The following is a 17,031-nucleotide window of genomic DNA, read 5'->3' on the forward strand; positions in this document are numbered from 1 at the left end:
CCTCTGTCCATGGGATTCTCCTGGCAAGAATGCTGGGATGGGTTGCCATTTCCTCCTCCAAGGGATCTTCCTGACCCAGGGATCAAACCCATGTCTCCTGTGTCTCCTGCATTGGTAAGCTGATTCTTTACCACTAAGCCACCTGGGAAGCCCTTGGAAAAGTTGGACAACTACATGTAAATCAGTGAAATTAGAGCACTCCCTCACACCATATAAAAAAATAAACTCAAAATGGTTTAAGACCTAAACATAAGACCTAAAACCATATAATCCTAGAGGAGTGCATAGACATAACATTATCTGACGTAAATCATAGCAATATATTCTTAGATCAGTCTCTAAGGCAAAATGCACTTTTTAAAACTGGGACTTAAGCAAACTTAAAAGCTTTTGCATAGTAAAGGAAACTACAAACAAAATGAAAAGACAACCTATGGATTGGGAAAAAAATATTGTAAACAATATGATGACAAATATGCAAACAACTCATATAACTCCACATTGAAAAAACAAACAACCTGATCAAAAAATGGGCAGAAGACCTAAACAGATATTTTTTCCAGGTGACATAAAAAGATTCTCAGTACCTCTAATTATTAGAGAAATGCAAATCAAAACCACAACGAGCTATCACCTCACGCCTATCAGAATGGCTGTCATCAAAAAGTTTACAAATAATAAATGCCATAAAGGGTGTGGAGAAAAGGGAATCTATCTACGCTGTTGGTAGGAATGTAAATTGGTACAGCCACTCTGGAGAATAGTATAATAGGCTCATTAAAAAACTAAAAATAGAGCTGTCATATGATCAAGCAATCCCATTCCAGAGTATATATACAAAAAGACAATAGTTCTAATTTGAAAAGACACAGCAATGCTGTTTACAATAGCCAATACGTGGAAACAACACAAATGCCCATTGACAGACAATTGATTGAAGAAGATGTCATATATATGTGTGTGTGTGTATAAAATACCAACCAACCATTTCTTAGGTGGGTGATTAGTCCAGATATTTAACTCAAGGATGATTCAAAATATTTATTGAGCAAATGGGCAAAATTTCTCGTTTGCCCACAGTCTTCTAACAAAATTTGGTTGAAATAAGAAATAACCTATCTAGGTCATTTACCTTCCTTGATCCAATAGATTATTACTAGAGAAATAACTCTTTGGAAAAGAATTCTCTTGGTCCAGATTTTCTATGATAGAGATTTTTAACAATCTAATATTCAGGTTTATTTTTAAAATTTGAAGCTAGATGTTCAGTTCAGTTCAGTTCAGTCGCTCAGTCGTGTCCGACTCTCCGCGACCCCATGAATCACAGCACGCCAGGCCTCCCTGTCCATCACCAACTCCCGGAGTACACTCAAACTCATGTCCACAGAGTCGGTGATGCCATCCAGCCATCTCATTCTCTGTCGTCCCCTTCTCCTCCCGCCCCCAATCTTTCCCAGCATCAGAGTCTTTTCCAGTGAGTCAACTCGTTGCATGAGGTGGCCAAAGTATTGCAGCTTCAGCTTTAGCATCAGTCCCTCCAATGAACATCCAGGATTGATCTCCTCTAGAATGGACTAGTTGGATCTCCTTGCAGTGTAAGGGACTCTCAAGAGTCTTCTCCAACACCACAGTTCAAAAGCATCGATTCTTCGGCGATCAGCTTTCTTCACAGTCCAGCTCTCACATCCATACATGACCACGGGAAAAACCATTGCCTTGACTAGACGGACCTTGGTTGGCAAAGTAATGTCTCTGCTTTTTAAAATACTATCAAGGTTGGTCATATCTTTCCTTCCAAGGAGTAAGCGTCTTTTAATTTCATGGCTGCAATCAGCATCTGCAATGATTTTGGAGCCCAAAAAAATAAAGTCTGTCACTGTTTCCACTGTTTTTCCATCTATTTCCCATGAAGTGATGGGACCAGATGCCATGATCTTTGTTTTCTGAATGTTGAGCTTCAAGCCAACCTTTTCACTCTCCTCTTTCACTTTCATCAAGATGCTTTTGAGTTCCTCTTCACTTTCTGCCATAAGGGTAGTGTCATCTGCATATCTGAGGTTATTGATATTTCTCCCGGCAATCTTGACGCCAGCTTGTGCTTCTTCCAGCCCAGCGTTCCTCATGATGTACTCTGCATATAAGTTAAATAAGCAGGGTGACAATATACAACCTTGATATACTCCTTTTCCTATTTGGAACCAGTCTATTGTTCCATGTCCAGTTCTGACTGTTGCTTCCTGACCTGCATACAGGTTTCTCATGAGGCAGGTCAGGTGGTCTGGGATTCCCATCTCTTTCAGAATGTTCCACAGTTTATTGTGATCCACACAGTCAAAGGCTTTGGTATAGTCAATGAAGCAGAAATAGATGTTTTTCTGAAACTCTCTTGCTTTCTCCATGATCCAGCAGATGTTGGCAATTTGATCTCTGGTGCCTCTGCCTTTTCTAAAACCTGCTTGAACATCTGGGAGTTCACGGTTTACATACTGCTGAAGCCTGGCTTGGAGAATTTTGAGCATGACTTTGCTAGCATGTGAGATGAGTGCAATTGTGCGGTAGTTTGAGCATTCTTTGGCATTGCCTTTCTTTGGGATTAGAAAAGTCCAAATGCATATTTGCAGTAGGGAGTAGAGCCTTTGAAGCCACACCAGGTAGGTTTTTCACAGAGTTGAATTAGGATTCAGAGGTAACTCTGATTGCTGGCTCTCTATCTGTGTTAAACAATTTCAGAGGGGCAGGCTCTCAGTTTTTACATAAGTTGCTTTGCCGTTAAACTGACTTTAAGTAAGCCAGCAGCCAGTTAAATGAAGTCAGTGAGACTAAAACAGGAATTTATAATAAATAGGCAGAAATGTCTGCTGCTGCTGCTAAGTCACTTCAGTCGTGTCCAACTCTGTGTGACCCCATAGACGGCAGCCCATCAGGCTCCCCCGTCCCTGGGATTCTCCAGGCAAGAACACTGGAGTGGGTTGTCATTTCCTTCTCCAATGTGTGAAAGTGAAAAGGGAAAGTGAAGTCGCTCAGTCATGTCTGACTCGTAGCGACCCTATGGACTGCAGCCTACCAGGCTCCTCCGTCCATGGGATTTTTCTAGGCAAGAGTACTGGAGTGGCTTGCCAAATAGCAGCAGCAACAACAGCAACAAAATTTCTCTTTGAACAGTAAGAAACCAGAGTTATCTTACACTTTTGGAGGTTTAGAAGCTTCAGTTCAGTTAGTTCAGTTCAGTCGCTCAGTCGTGTCCGACTCTTTGCGACCCCATGAATCACAGCATGCCAGGCCTCCCTGTCCATCACCAACTCCCAGAGTTCACTCAAACTCATGTACATTGAGTTGGTGATGCCATCCAGCCATCTCATTCTCTGTCGTCCCCGTCTCCTCCCGCCCCCAATCCTTCCCAGCATCAGAGTCTTTTCCAGTGAGTCAACTCGTCGCATGAGGTGGCCAAAGTATTGGAGTTTCAGTTTTAGTATCAGTCCTTCCAACGAACACCCAGGATTGATCTCCTCTAGAATGGACTGGTTGGATCTCCCTGTAGTCCAAGGGACTCTCAAGAGTCTTCTCCAACACCACAGTTTAAAAGCATCAATTCTTTGGCGATCAGCTTTCTTCACAGTCCAACTCTCACATCCATACATGACCACGGGAAAAACCATAGTTTTGACTAGATGGACCTTGGTTGGCAAAGTAATGTCTCTGCTTTTTAATATGCTATCTAAGTTGGTCATAACTTTCCTTCCAAGGAGTAAGCATCTTTTAATTTCATGGCTGCAATCAGCATCTGCAGTGATTTTGGAGCCCCCCAAAATAAAGTCTGACACTGCTTCCACTGTTTTTCCATCTATTTCCCATGAAGTGATGGGACCAGATGCCATGATCTTTGTTTTCTGAATGTTGAACTTCAAGCCAACCTTTTCACTCTCCTCCTTCACTTTCATCAAGAGGCTTTTTAGTTCCTCTTCACTTTTTCTGCTTAATTAATCTTAATTGCAGTGTCTTTCAGAGAAGAATCAGGAGTTGAGGAGATGTTTTACAGTTTTTCTTGCTGTTTTTTTCAGGGTTGAGTAGATGGTACTTTTTTTTTTCAGGATTGAGGAGGTGGTACTCAATTGCAAAGGAAGATACTTTTCCCCCTGGGATTTCTGAACTATTTTTTCCCATCTAGGGCTCTGGGACACTGAGCTAGCTTGGTGAGTCAGAACTGACCTGCTGGAGTCAGTGGATGTCAGAAGAGAATGCCTAGAGGTCTGGACAGAGATGAAAATTGAAGAGACTACATGTGGCTCTAGAAGGCTAATGTAGGGGTCTCATTTTAAGGTGGCTGAGGTTTCCATTTGTTAGTCAGGCAGGAACTTTTTTTTTTTAACATTACAATTTATTTTTTATTTTTATTTTTTGTAATTTTTTTAATTGTACATCTTTTTTTTTCACATATGACAACATACCCATTCCAGTTCATTTTAGTTCACTGATTCCTAGTATGTCGACGTTCACTCTTGCCATCTCCTGTTTGACCACTTCCAATTTGCCTTGATTCATGGACCTAACATTCCAGGTTCCTATGCAATATTGCTCTTTACAGCATCGGACCTTGCTTCTAGCATCAGTCACATCCACAGCTGGGTATTTGTTTCGCTTTGGCTCCATCCCTTCATTCTTTCTGGAGTTATTTCTCCACTGATCTCCAGTAGCATACTGGGCAACTACCGACCTAGGGAATTCCTCATTCAGTATCCTATCATTTTCCCTTTTGATACTGTTCATGGGGTTCTCAAGGCAAGTATACTGAAGTGGTTTGCCATTCCCTTCTCCAGTGGACCACATTTGGCTGTGGTCCATGTGATCAGATCAACTAGTTTTTTATGATTATGATTTCAGTGTGTCTGCCCTCTAATGCCCCCTCCCAATACCTACCCTCTTATTTGGGTTTCTCTTACCTTGGTCGTGGAGTATCCCTTCACAGCTGCTCTAGCAAAGTGCAGCCACTGTACCTTACCTTGGACGAGGGGTATCTCCTCAAGGCCGCCCCTCCTGACCTTGAATGTGGAGTAGCTCCTCTTGGCCCTCCTGTGCCCGCGCAGCCACCGCCTCTTGGAAATGGGACAGCTCCTCTCGGCCACCACCCTCACCTTGGGCGTGGGGTAGCTCCCCTCCGCCGCGTCTGTGAATGGTCGGTTGTGCCGAGCTGGCATCTCTCGCGTCTGTGCCGCCTGTGTGGATCACAATAAACTGTGGAAAATTCTGAAAGAGATGGGAATACCAGACCATCTGACCTGCATCTTGAGAAACCTGTATGCAGGTCAGGAAGCAACAGTTAGAACTGGACATGGAACAACAGCCTGGTTCCAAATAGGAAAAGGAGTACATCAAGGTTGTATATTGTCACCCTGCTTATTTAACTTATATGCAGAGTACATCATGAGGAACGCTGGGCTGGAAGAAGCACAAGCTGGAATCAAGATTGCTGGGAGAAATATCAATAACCTCAGATATGCAGATGACACCACCCTTATGGCAGAGAGTGAAGAGGAAATCAAAGGCCTCTTGATAAAAGTGAAAGAGGAGAATGAAAAGGTTGGCTTGAAGCTCAACATTCAGAAAACGAAGATCATGGCATCTGGTCCCATCACTTCATGGGAAATAGATGGGGAAACAGTGGAAACAGTGTCAGACTTTATTTTTGGGGGCTCCAAAATCACTGCAGATGCTGACTGCAGCCATGAAATTAAAAGACGCTTACTCCTTGGAAGGAAAGTTATGACCAGCCTAGATAGCATATTAAAAAGCAGAGACATTACTTTGCCAACCAAGGTCCATCTAGTCAAGGCTATGGTTTTTCCCGTGATCATGTATGGATGTGAGAGTTGGACTGTGAAGAAAGCTGATCGCCGAAGAATTGATGCTTTTGAACTGTGGTGTTGGAGAAGACTCTTGAGAGTCCCTTGGACTGCAAGGAGATCCAACCAGTCCTTTCTAAAGGAGATCAATCCTGGGTGTTCATTGGAGGGACTGATGCTAAAGCTGAAACTGCAATACTTTGGCCACCTCATGAGACGAGTTGACTCACTGGAAAAGAGTCTGATGCTGGGAGGGATTGGGGGTAGGAGGAGACGGGGACGACGAAGAATGAGATGGCTGGATGGCATCACCGACTCTGTGGACATGAGTTTGAGTGAACTCCGGGAGTTGGTGATGGACAGGGAGGCCTGGCGTGCTGTGGTTCATGGGGTTGCAAAGAGTCGGACACGGCTGAGCGACTGAACTGAACTGATGATAACATACATGTTTCAATGCCATTCTCCCAAATCATCCCACCCTCACCGTCTCCCTCAGAGTCCCAAAGACTGTCCTATACACCTGTGTCTCTTTTGCTGTCTCGTATACAGGGTTATCATTTCCATCTTTCTAAATTCCATATTTATGCGTTAGTATACTGTATTGGGCTTCCCTGGTGCCTCAGAGGTTAAAGCGTCTGCCTTCAATGCGGGAGACCCAGGTTCGATCCCTGGGTTGGGAAGATCCCCTGGAGAAGGAAATGGTAACCCACTCCAGCATCCTTGCCTGGAGAATCCCATGGACGGAGAAGCCTGGTAGGCTACAGTCCATGGGGTCGCAAAGAGTCGGACATGACTCAGTGACTGAACGGAACGGAATACTGTATTGATGTTTTTCTTTCTGGCTTACTTCACTCTGTATAATAGGCTCCAGTTTCATCCACCTCATTAGAACTGATTCAAATGCATTATTTTTAATGGCTGAGTAATACTCCATTGTGTATATGTACCAAAACTTTCTTATCCATTCGTCTGCTGATGGACATCTAGGTTGCTTCCATGTCCTGGCTATTATAAACAGTGCTGCGATGAACATTGGAGTGCATGTGTCTCTTTCAATTCTGGTTTCCTCGGTGTGTATGCCCAGGAGTGCGATTGCTGGATCATAAGGCAGTTCTATTTCCAGTTTTTTTGAGGAATCTCCACACTGTTCTCCATAGTAGCTGTACTAGTTTGCATTCCCACCAATAGTGCAAGAGGGTTCCCTTCTCTCCACACCCTCTCCAGCATTTATTGCATGTAGACTTCTGGATAGCAGCCATTCTGACTGGTGTGAAATGGTATTTCATTGTGGTTTTGATTTGCATTTCTCTGATTATGAGGGATGTTGAGCATTTTTTCATGTGTTTCTTAGCCATCTTTATGTCTTCTTTGTAGAAATGTCTGTTTAGTTCTTTGGCCCATTTTTTGGTTGGGTCATTTATTTTTCTGGAATTGAGCTGCAGGAGCTGCTTGTGTATTTTGGAGATTAATCCTTTATCAGTTGCTTCATTTGCTATTATTTTCTCCCATTCTGAAGGCTGTCTTTTCACCTTGCTTATAGTTTCCTTTGCTGTGCAGAAGCTTTTGATTTTAATTAGGTCCCATTTGTTTATTTTTGCTTTTATTTCCAATATTCTGGGAAGTGGGTCTTGGAGGATCCTGCTGTGATTTATGTCGGAGAGTGTTTTGCCTACGTTCTCCTCTAGGAGTTTTATAGTTTCTGGTCTTACATTTAGCTCTCTAATCCATTTTGAGTTTATTTTGGTGTATGGTGTTAGGAAGTGTTCTAGTTTCATTCTTTTACAAGTGGCTGACCAGTTTTCCCAGCACCACTTGTTAAAGAGACTGTCTTTTCTCCATTTTATATTCTTGCCTCCTTTGTCAAAGATAAGGTGTCCATAGGTGTGTGGATTTATCTCTGGGCTTTCTATTTTGTTCCATTGATCTATATTTCTGTCTTTATGCCAGTACCATACTGTCTTGATGACTGTGGCTTTGTAGTAGAGCCTGAAGTCTGGCAGGTTAATTCCCCCAGTTCCATTCTTCTTCCTTAAGATTGCTTTGGCTATTCGAGGTTTTTTGTATTTCCATACAAATTGTGAGATTATTTGTTCTAGTTCTGTGAAAAATATCGTTGGTAGCTTGATGGGGATTGCATTGAGTGTATAAATTACTTTGGGTAGTATACTCATTTTTACAATATTTATTCTTCCAATCCACGAACATAGTATATTTCTCCATCTATTAGTGTCCTCTTTGATTACTTTCACTAGTGTTTTATAGTTTTCTATGTACAAGTCTTTCGTTTCCTTAGGTAGATATATTCCTAAGTATTTAATTCTTTTCATTGCAACAGTGAATGGAATAGTTTCCTTAATTTCTCCTTCTATTTTCTCATTATGAGTGTATAGGAATGCAAGGGATTTCTGTGTGTTGATTTTATATCCTGCAACTTTACTGTATTCATTGATTAGCTCTAGTAGTTTTCTGGTAGAGTCTTTAGGGTTTTCTGTGTAGAGGATCATGTCATCAGCGAACAGTGAAAGTTTTACTTCTTCTTTTCCAATTTGTATTCCTTTTATGTCTTTTTCTGCTCTGATTGCTGTGGCCAAAACTTCCAGAACTATGTTGAATAGTAGTGGTGAGAGTGGGCACCCTTGTCTTGTTCCTGACTTTAGGGGAAATGCTTTCAGTTTTTCACCATTGAGGATAATGTTTGTGGTGGGTTTGTCATACATGGCCTTTATTATGTTGAGGTATGTCCCTTCTATTCCCACTTTCTGGAGGGTTTTTATCATAAATGGATGTTGAATTTTGTCGAAGGCTTTCTCTGCATCTATTGAGATAATCATATGATTTTTATTTTTCAGTTTGTTAATGTGGTGTATTACGTTGATTGATTTGCAGATATTGAAGAATCCTTGCATTCCTGGAATAAAGCCCACTTGGTCCTGATGTATGATCTTCTTAATGCGTTGTTGGATTCTGATTGCTAGAATTCTGTTAAGGATTTTTGCATCTATGTTCATCAGTGATATTGGCCTGTAGTTTTCTTTTTTTGTGGGGTCTTTACCAGGTTTTGGGATTAGGGTGATGGTGGCCTCATAGAATGAGTTTGGAAGTTTCCCTTCCCCAGCAATTTTCTGGAAGTGTTTGAGTAGAATAGGTGTTAGCTCTTCTCTAAATTTTTGATGGAATTCAGCTGTGAAGCCATCTGGACCTGGGCTTTTGTTTGCTGGAAGATTTCTGATTACAGCCTCTCGTTCCGTGCTTGTGATGGGTCTGTTCAGATTTTCTATTTCTTCCTGGTTCAGTTTTGGAAAGTTGTACTTTTCTAGGAATTTGTCCATTTCTTCCAGGTTATTCATTTTATTGCCATATAATTGCTGATAGTATTCTCTAATAATCCTTTGTATTTCTGTGTTGTCGGTTGTAATCTCTCCATTTTCATTTCTAGTTTTATTGATTTGGTTCTTCTCCCTTTGTTTCTTGATGAGTCTGGCTAGTGGTTTGTCAATTTTATTTACCTTCTGAAAGAACCAGCTTTTGGCTTTGTTGATTTTTGCTATGGTCTCTTTTGTTTCTTTTGCATTTATCTCTGCCCTAATTTTTACGATTTCTTTCCTTCTACTGACTCTGGGGTTCTTCATTTCTTCCTTTTCTAGTTGCTTTAGATGTAGAGTTAGGTTATTTAGTTGACTTTTTTCTTGTTTCTTGAGGTATGCCTGTATTGCTATGAACTTCCCCCTTAGCACTGCTTTTACAGTGTCCCAGAGGTTTTGGGTTGTTGTGTTTTCATTTTCATTCATTTTTATGCATATTTTGATTTCTCTTTTGATTTCTTCTATGATTTGTTCATTATTCAGCAGCGTGTTGTTCAGCCTCCAAATGCTGGAATTTTTAATAGTTTTTCTCCCATAATTGAGATCTAATCTTACTGCATTGTGTTCAGAAAAGATGCTTGGAATGATTTCAATTTTTTTGAATTTACCAAGGCTAGATTTATGGCCCAGGATGTGATCTATTCTGGAAAAGGTTCCGTGTGTGCTTGAGAAAAAGGTAAAATTCATTGTCCTGGGGTGAAATGTCCTATAGAGATCTATTAGGTCTAACTTGTCTATTGTATCATTTAAAGTTTGTGTTTCCTTGTTAATTTTCTCTTTAGTTGATCTCTCCATAGATGTAAGTGGGGTATTAAAATCTCCTACTATTATTGCATTGTTGTTAATTTCCCCTTTCATACTTGTTAGTAATTGTCTTACATATTGTGGTGCTCCTATGTTGGGTGCATAAATATTTATAATTGTTATATCTTCTTCTTGGATTGATCCGTTGATCATTATGTAGTTTCCTTCTTTGTCTCTTTTCACAGCCTTTGTTTTAAAGTCTATTTTATCTGATATGAGTATTGCTACTCCTGCTTTCTTTTGGTCTCTATTTGCATGGAATATGTTTTTCCAGCCCTTCACTTTCAGTCTGTATGTGTCCCTCATTTTGAGGTGGGTCTCTTGTAGACAACATATATGGGGGTCTTGTTTTTGTAACCATTCAGCCAGCCTTTGTCTTTTGATTGGGGCATTTAACCCATTTACGTTTAAGGTAATTATTGATAAGTACGATCACGTAACCATTTTCTTTATTGCTTTGGGTTCGAGTTTATACACCCTTTCTGTGTTTCCTGTCTAGACAAGATCCTTTGGCATTTGTTGGAGAGCTGGTTTGGTGATGCTGAATTCTCTCAGCTTTCGCTTGTCTGTAAAGCTTTTGATTTCTCCTTTATATTTGAATGAGATCCTTGCTGGGTAGAGTAATCTGGGCTGTAGGTTATTTTCTTTCATCACTTTAAGTATGTCTTGCCATTCCCTCCTGGCCTGAAGAGTTTCTGTTGAAAGATCAGCTGTTATCCTTATGGGAATCCCCTAGTGTGTTATTTGCTGCTTTTCCCTTGCTGCTTTTAATATTTGTTCTTTGTGTTTGATCTTTGTTATTTTGACTAATATATGTCTTGGAGAATTTCGCCTTGGGTTTATCCTAGTGAGGACTCTCTGGGTTTCTTGGACTTGGGTGATTATTTCTTTCCCCATTTTAGGTAAGTTTTCAACTATTATCTCCTCAAGTATTCTCTCATGGTCTTTCTTTTTGTCTTCTTCTTCTGGGACTCCTATGATTCGAATGTTGGAGCGTTTAACATTGTCTCAGAGGTCTCTAATATTGTCCTCATTTCTTTTAATTCGTTTTTCTTTTTTCCTCTCTGTTTCATTTATTTCTACAATTTTATCTTCTAGCTCGCTTATCCTGTCTTCTGCCTCTGTTATTCTACCGTTTGTTCCCTCCAGAGTGTTTCTGATCTCATCTATTGCATTATTCATTGTAATTGACTCTTTTTTATTTCCTCTAAGTCCTTATTAAACTTTTCTTCCATCTTCTCAATCCTTTTCTCCAAGTTATTTATCTGTAACTCCATTTTGCTCTCAAGATTTTGAATCATTTTCACCACCAAAATTCGAAATTCTTTATCAGGTAGATTCCGTATATCTTCCTCTTTTGTTTGTGTTGGTGGGCATTTCTCTTGTTCCTTTACTTGCTAGGTATTTCTCTGCCTCTTCATCTTGCTTATATTGCTTTGCTTGGGGTGGCCTTTCCGTCTTCTGGCAGTTTGTGGAGTTCTCTTTATTATGTAGTTTCCTCGCTGTGTGTGGGGTTGGGTGGGTGACTTGTCCAGGTTCCCTGGTTAGGGAAGCTTGTGTCGGTGTTCTGGTGGGTGGAGCTGGATTTCTTCTCTCTGGAGTGCAATGAAGTGTCCAGTAATGAGTTATGAGATGTCAGTGGGTTTGGAGTGACTTTGGGCAGCCTGTACATTGAAGCTCAGGGCTATTTTCCTGTGTTGCTGGAGAATTTGCATGGTATGTCTTGCTCTGGAACTTGTTGACCCTTGGGTGGTGCTTGGTTTTAGTGTAGGTATGGAGGCATTTGATGAGCTCCTATCGATTAATGTTCCCTGGAGTCAGGAGTTCTCTGGTGTTCTCAGGATTCGGGCTTAAGCCTCTTGCCTCTGGTTTTCGGTCTTATTCTTGGAGTAGCCTCTAGACTGCTCTGTCATTTCCAAGGTGGTTCCCTCTGTTTTAGCTTCTGTTTGCTGGTCTCTTCAGTGTCTAATTTCCTCCCTGACACTAGGGTGCGGGTGGACACTTTTTAATGGCTCAGTTGTTCAGTCCTGTCCTGGGAAGGGAGGAACACTGCAGACAAATATCTCTGGCATCTGTGGGGAGTGCTCGCAGCTTCTCGGCCACACTGGGTTTGCCCCCGCTCACAGTGCGTGTGCTGTCCAGTCTACACTGCACAGGCTCTAGGTTGCTCTGCCGGGAACTGTCCGAGGCCGGCGCTGGGTTGTATGCACTTCCGAGGTCTGAGCGGCTCAAGTTCAGGTTCTCGGGTACTCCACAAAGGCGCAGACTTGGTTGGGCCTGCGTTTTGTGCCTTCCCAAGTCCCAGCAGCTCAGGTGACCAGGTGTTTGGCGAGCGCGGTTGCTGAGACTTATCTCCTCCCCAGTCCCTGCCACTCGGTTTTCTGGGTGTACAATCGGTGCACCTTCTCAGGCAGATATCGACCGGCTCGAGCCCAAGAAGTCTTGATTAGCAACGAAGCCTGCCTGCAGTTTGGTATCAGATGCCTTTCTGGGGCCACGGTTTCCCCCTCCGGCTCTGGCTGCCCTCCCTGCCTGTCTTGGCGGGGGATGGGGGATGGGCCAACTGCAGCCGGCTCACTCTGCTCAGTCCTTTGTTCTGTGAGCGGGGCTGGCGGAGTCTTAGGTTAGAGCTTTCCGCCTTTTCGTGGGGAAGCTATGCCAGTCTGCTTTGCTATCCCCAGTTCTCTCAGATTGTTCTCACGGCATTCAAGCCCAGTCCTCTCTCTAAGCAGTTCAGCAGGCTCCTCCCTGCCCAGCCCCCACTTGCTAACGGCGCATGCAGGCGTCTGCGCTGCTTCTCCGCTGGGAGTTACCGTTTGGTGGGTAATCTGTGGATTTTAAAAAAATCTTAAAAAAAAAAAGAGGGTTATGTGGCCCTCTGAGGTTCCAAGGCTCGCCACAGATTCGCCAGTGAGAGTGTTTCCTGGTGTTTGGAAACTTCTCTCTTTTTAAAGCCTCCCTTCCCAGGACAGAGCTCCGTCCTTACTTCTTTTGTCTCTCTTTTTATCTTTTATGTTTTTTCCTACCTCCTTTCGAAGACAATGGGCTGCTTTTCTGGGTGCCTGATGTCCTCTGCCAGCATTCAGAAGTTGTTTTGTGGACTTTACTCTGCGTTCAAATGTTCTTTTGATGACTTTGTCGGGGAGAGAGAGAGTGGTCTCGCCGTCCTATTCCTCCGCCATCTTGTTCCTTCTGTCCCAGGCAGGAACTATTAAAGCCTCCAGACTTCTTAGAGAAGTGTGGGACTAAATGTACATGTGTTTGTGCGTCACTTCCATAGTGTCTGATTTTTTGTGATCCTATAGACCAACCTCGCTACCCATTTTTTAAATATAATTTTCCTCTTGCCTGACTCTGTTGAACTTCTACTTATTCTCCCTCTCTCCACTTCATCTTGCTCCCTTTAAAATGCCCAGTCACCTCTACATGGATCAAAGTTGAGCTTGATTTACATTGGACTCTCTTAACTATAGCAATAGGTACTGAATAAATCTGTTTTTACTGCCTTTAACTCATATCCAACTTTGTTTCTCTTTCAGAGTTTTAACAATAACTTTGAATGGCTCAAAGTTGTGAGACATTTCTCCCTACTTGTGCTATGGCTATGAAAGACCTAGATTATATATCTGTCTTCATAGATCCATTTTGTTCCAAGGTTCTTCGCTGCTTATCACAGTAACTCTATGACCTGTTTGACTGAACTGGAACCAGATGTTCGGAGGGAATGTGGAAGAAGGGGCATAATGCTATATGAGGCAAACTTGTCTGAAGAGAGTAGGAAACACAAAGCAATCAGTAGATAAACTGCCCACCTTTCTTTTCCCTAACAGATGATCTCAAGACTCTGTAGCTTTTATGGCTTTTCTAGAGAGGTCCCATGATGACTGGACAATTCATTATATGCCTTATGGAGCTATGGTCAACTCATTAATGCTCTACTTTATATTTACCTCCTCTCCTTCCCTGGCTGACTTTTTTCCTCTTGCTTCTGTAGAATTGCACTTCCAATAAAACAATGGCACAAAAGCCTAGACTCAGTTGGAACTGAGGCTAAGAAAACAGAAGTTGCTTCAGTCAAGTCTGACTCTTTGTGACCCTATGGACCACGGCCACCAGGCTGCTCTGTCCATGGGATTCTCCAGGCAAGAATAGTAGAGTAGTTGCCATGCCCTTCTCCAAGGGATCTTCCTGACCCAGGGATCAAATCTGTGTCTCTTATGTCACCCTGTGTTGGCAGGTGGGTTCTTTACCACTAGTGCCACCTGGGATGCCCCAACAGATTCCAGGATTAGTCCTGAAAAGCAGACTCTCAGGATGGAATTTTAGAGTTGAATTGCCTACTTGACTAAAAGCAATAGAGACCCCACTGCTCAGTGGTAGTGGGGGTAATAATAACCCCTGGCAGTGAGGTCACAATTAATGAAATTTCACCCCTGATTGGTTGGAAGGACGTGCAAGGCAGAAGGCAAGGCACTGTGAGATCATAATGTGGTAAATGGTAATTATGAGATTTGCTATGTGGGGTGGCTGCTTTTGGTGACAGTGCAAGTCTTATTAAAAGAAAATGATAGACTCAGGGCAGCTCCTTGCTAACTTAAAGGATCCTCTGAAAACCAAAGGTGTCAATAGCAGTCTGGTCTCAGAGTAGAATGAGTTGAAAATCAGATACAGATTATAATTATAAAGACAGTAGAGAGGTAAAGGAAATTAAATTCGTAGCATCCATGAATATGCTATTTAAAAATCTCAGGACCCAGGTGGGAAAGAGGGCGGGAAGACCTGTCTGTAATGAAGATATTTGAGTGGATATACCTAAGAAAGAACTAAAAAAATTTCCTGGAATGTTTCTGGGCCAGTGGAATCTACATGCTTTCTTTGCCAAAGGAAAGCAGCCTCCTCTTTCCTTTCCTAGAGGCTGTGCAATGATCTCACCTAAAGGTGCCTAACAAGATGATACTTGTTCTCCTCAAAAACTGCCTCTATTACACCTCATTGGAGGCTCCAGATAAGGAATGTTAGAATGGATTTACGATGTACAACCGGAGAGCTTATCACTGATTATATCCCCTGGAAGGGTCCAGAGCTCACTCCCATCTCTACAGCAATAAGAAATATACTAGTGCTAGGTACTCCAGTTTCTTTAGGAAGCTTGATGGTGCCTGTTCTCTGCTGGCCATGACTGTATATGTGGCGTAGAAGTTAGGCTGCCTGATATTAATGAGGCTGGTGGGATTTCAGAATGACAGAGACCAGTGGCAGGACTTAATTCTCGGAGTCACAATGGACACAATTACAGCAATGGGCATCAGAGTAGAAATCAGAGTGACTTGACCTACATGGATCTATGGTGATTTTAGGGGTAAGATAGATGGAGAACTGACCTGGGCATTGTTTGGTTTGTGTAATAGAAAATTGAGAGCTGGAAAGCTGACGTCAGTGCTGCAGTGAAAAAAATCACCCAGTTTCTAGAACTAAATGGGATTATAGACCTAGAGTTCATTTACTGAAAGGGAGACTCTCCCCATGAGGAAGAGTCTGTCAGTGCCACCATAGATATATATGATAAATGTCTTTTCTGATTCTTCCCTAAGGGGACCTTCGGTCATTTACCAGAGTAACTGTTCCAGAGGAAAGGACAACTACTCAGGCTTTCCAAATCTGTTAGATATGAGGTTTGAGCTGGCACTGATGTGCTGTGCTGCGCTTAGTCATTCAGTTGTGTCCGACTCTGTGCAACCCCATGTACTGTAACCCGCCAGGCTCCTCTGTCTATCGGGATTCTCCAGGCAAGAATACTGGAATGGGTTGCCATGCCCTCCTCCAGGGGATCTTCCCAACCCAGGGATCAAACCCAGGTCTCTCACATTGCAGGTGGATTCTTACCATCTGAGCCACTGGGGAAGCCCGACACTGATATTAGAAGAGCCAAAATGCTATCCTGATCTTCCAGTTAGAGCAGAAGTTACAGTAGCCAGATGACAAGCGGGGTATTAGCCCAAGTCCAATTCACAGTAGGACAAATGAGTCAGCAGACTTGCCCTGTAGCCGGTGGTTCTTTTCCTAGTCCTTGAATATAAAAATGGAGTAGGTGTCAACTGGAATAGATATCAGAACTTATGTAGGTTCCCTCCGCTATGTAGATTCAGTTCAGTTCAGTTCAGTTCAGTCGCTCAGTCATGTCCGACTCTCCGCGACCCCATGAATCACAGCACGCCAGGCCTCCCTGTCCATCACCAACTCCCGGAGTACACTCAAACTCATGTCCACAGAGTTGGTGATGCCATCCAGCCATCTCATTCTCCGTTGTCCCCTTCTCCTCCCGCCCCCAACCTTTCCCAGCATCAGAGTCTTTTCCAGTGAGTCAACTCGTCGCATGAGGTGGCCAAAGTATTGCAGTTTCAGCTTTAGCATCAGTCCCTCCAATGAACATCCAGGATTGATCTCCTTTAGAATGGACTGGTTAGATCTCCTTACAGTCCAAGGGGCTCTCAAGAGTCTTCTCCAACACAGTTCAAAAGCATCGATTCTTCAGCAATCAGCCTTCTTCACAGTCCAACTCTCACATCCACATATGACCACGGGAAAAACCATTGCCTTGACTAGACAGACCTTGGTTGGCAAAGTAATGTCTCTGCTTTTTAATATACTATCAAGGTTGGTCATAACTTTCCTTCCAAGGAGCAAGCGTCAAAGGACCATTATTTTTAGAGCAGCCAAGTGGAAGTTCCAGAAACTGACCATTCCCACCCTCCCATTCAAGAATGTAAATTAGAAACAATGTCTCACCTGAGGAAAGATTGCAGTAATTAGTGCTGCTATTGGACTGGAAGGATGTGGGAATGGTGGTACACATCATATTCCCTTTCAGTTCACTTCTATGTTCTCTCAAAACCATATGGATCATGGTGGGTGAGGGTCCCCATTCATCCAGTCTGGTGACAGTCCCAGTAATGGCTAGAGGGAAGGATATGGTTATCTTTACAAAATCATATTAATTTATACTCTGGCATTTGCCATGCAAGTATCAA

The sequence above is a fragment of the Moschus berezovskii genome, chromosome 7 (assembly GCF_049115385.1).
Source record: "Moschus berezovskii isolate FMDL1 chromosome 7, NW_MosBer_1.0, whole genome shotgun sequence".
In the NCBI taxonomy this organism is placed as follows: domain Eukaryota; kingdom Metazoa; phylum Chordata; class Mammalia; order Artiodactyla; family Moschidae; genus Moschus; species Moschus berezovskii.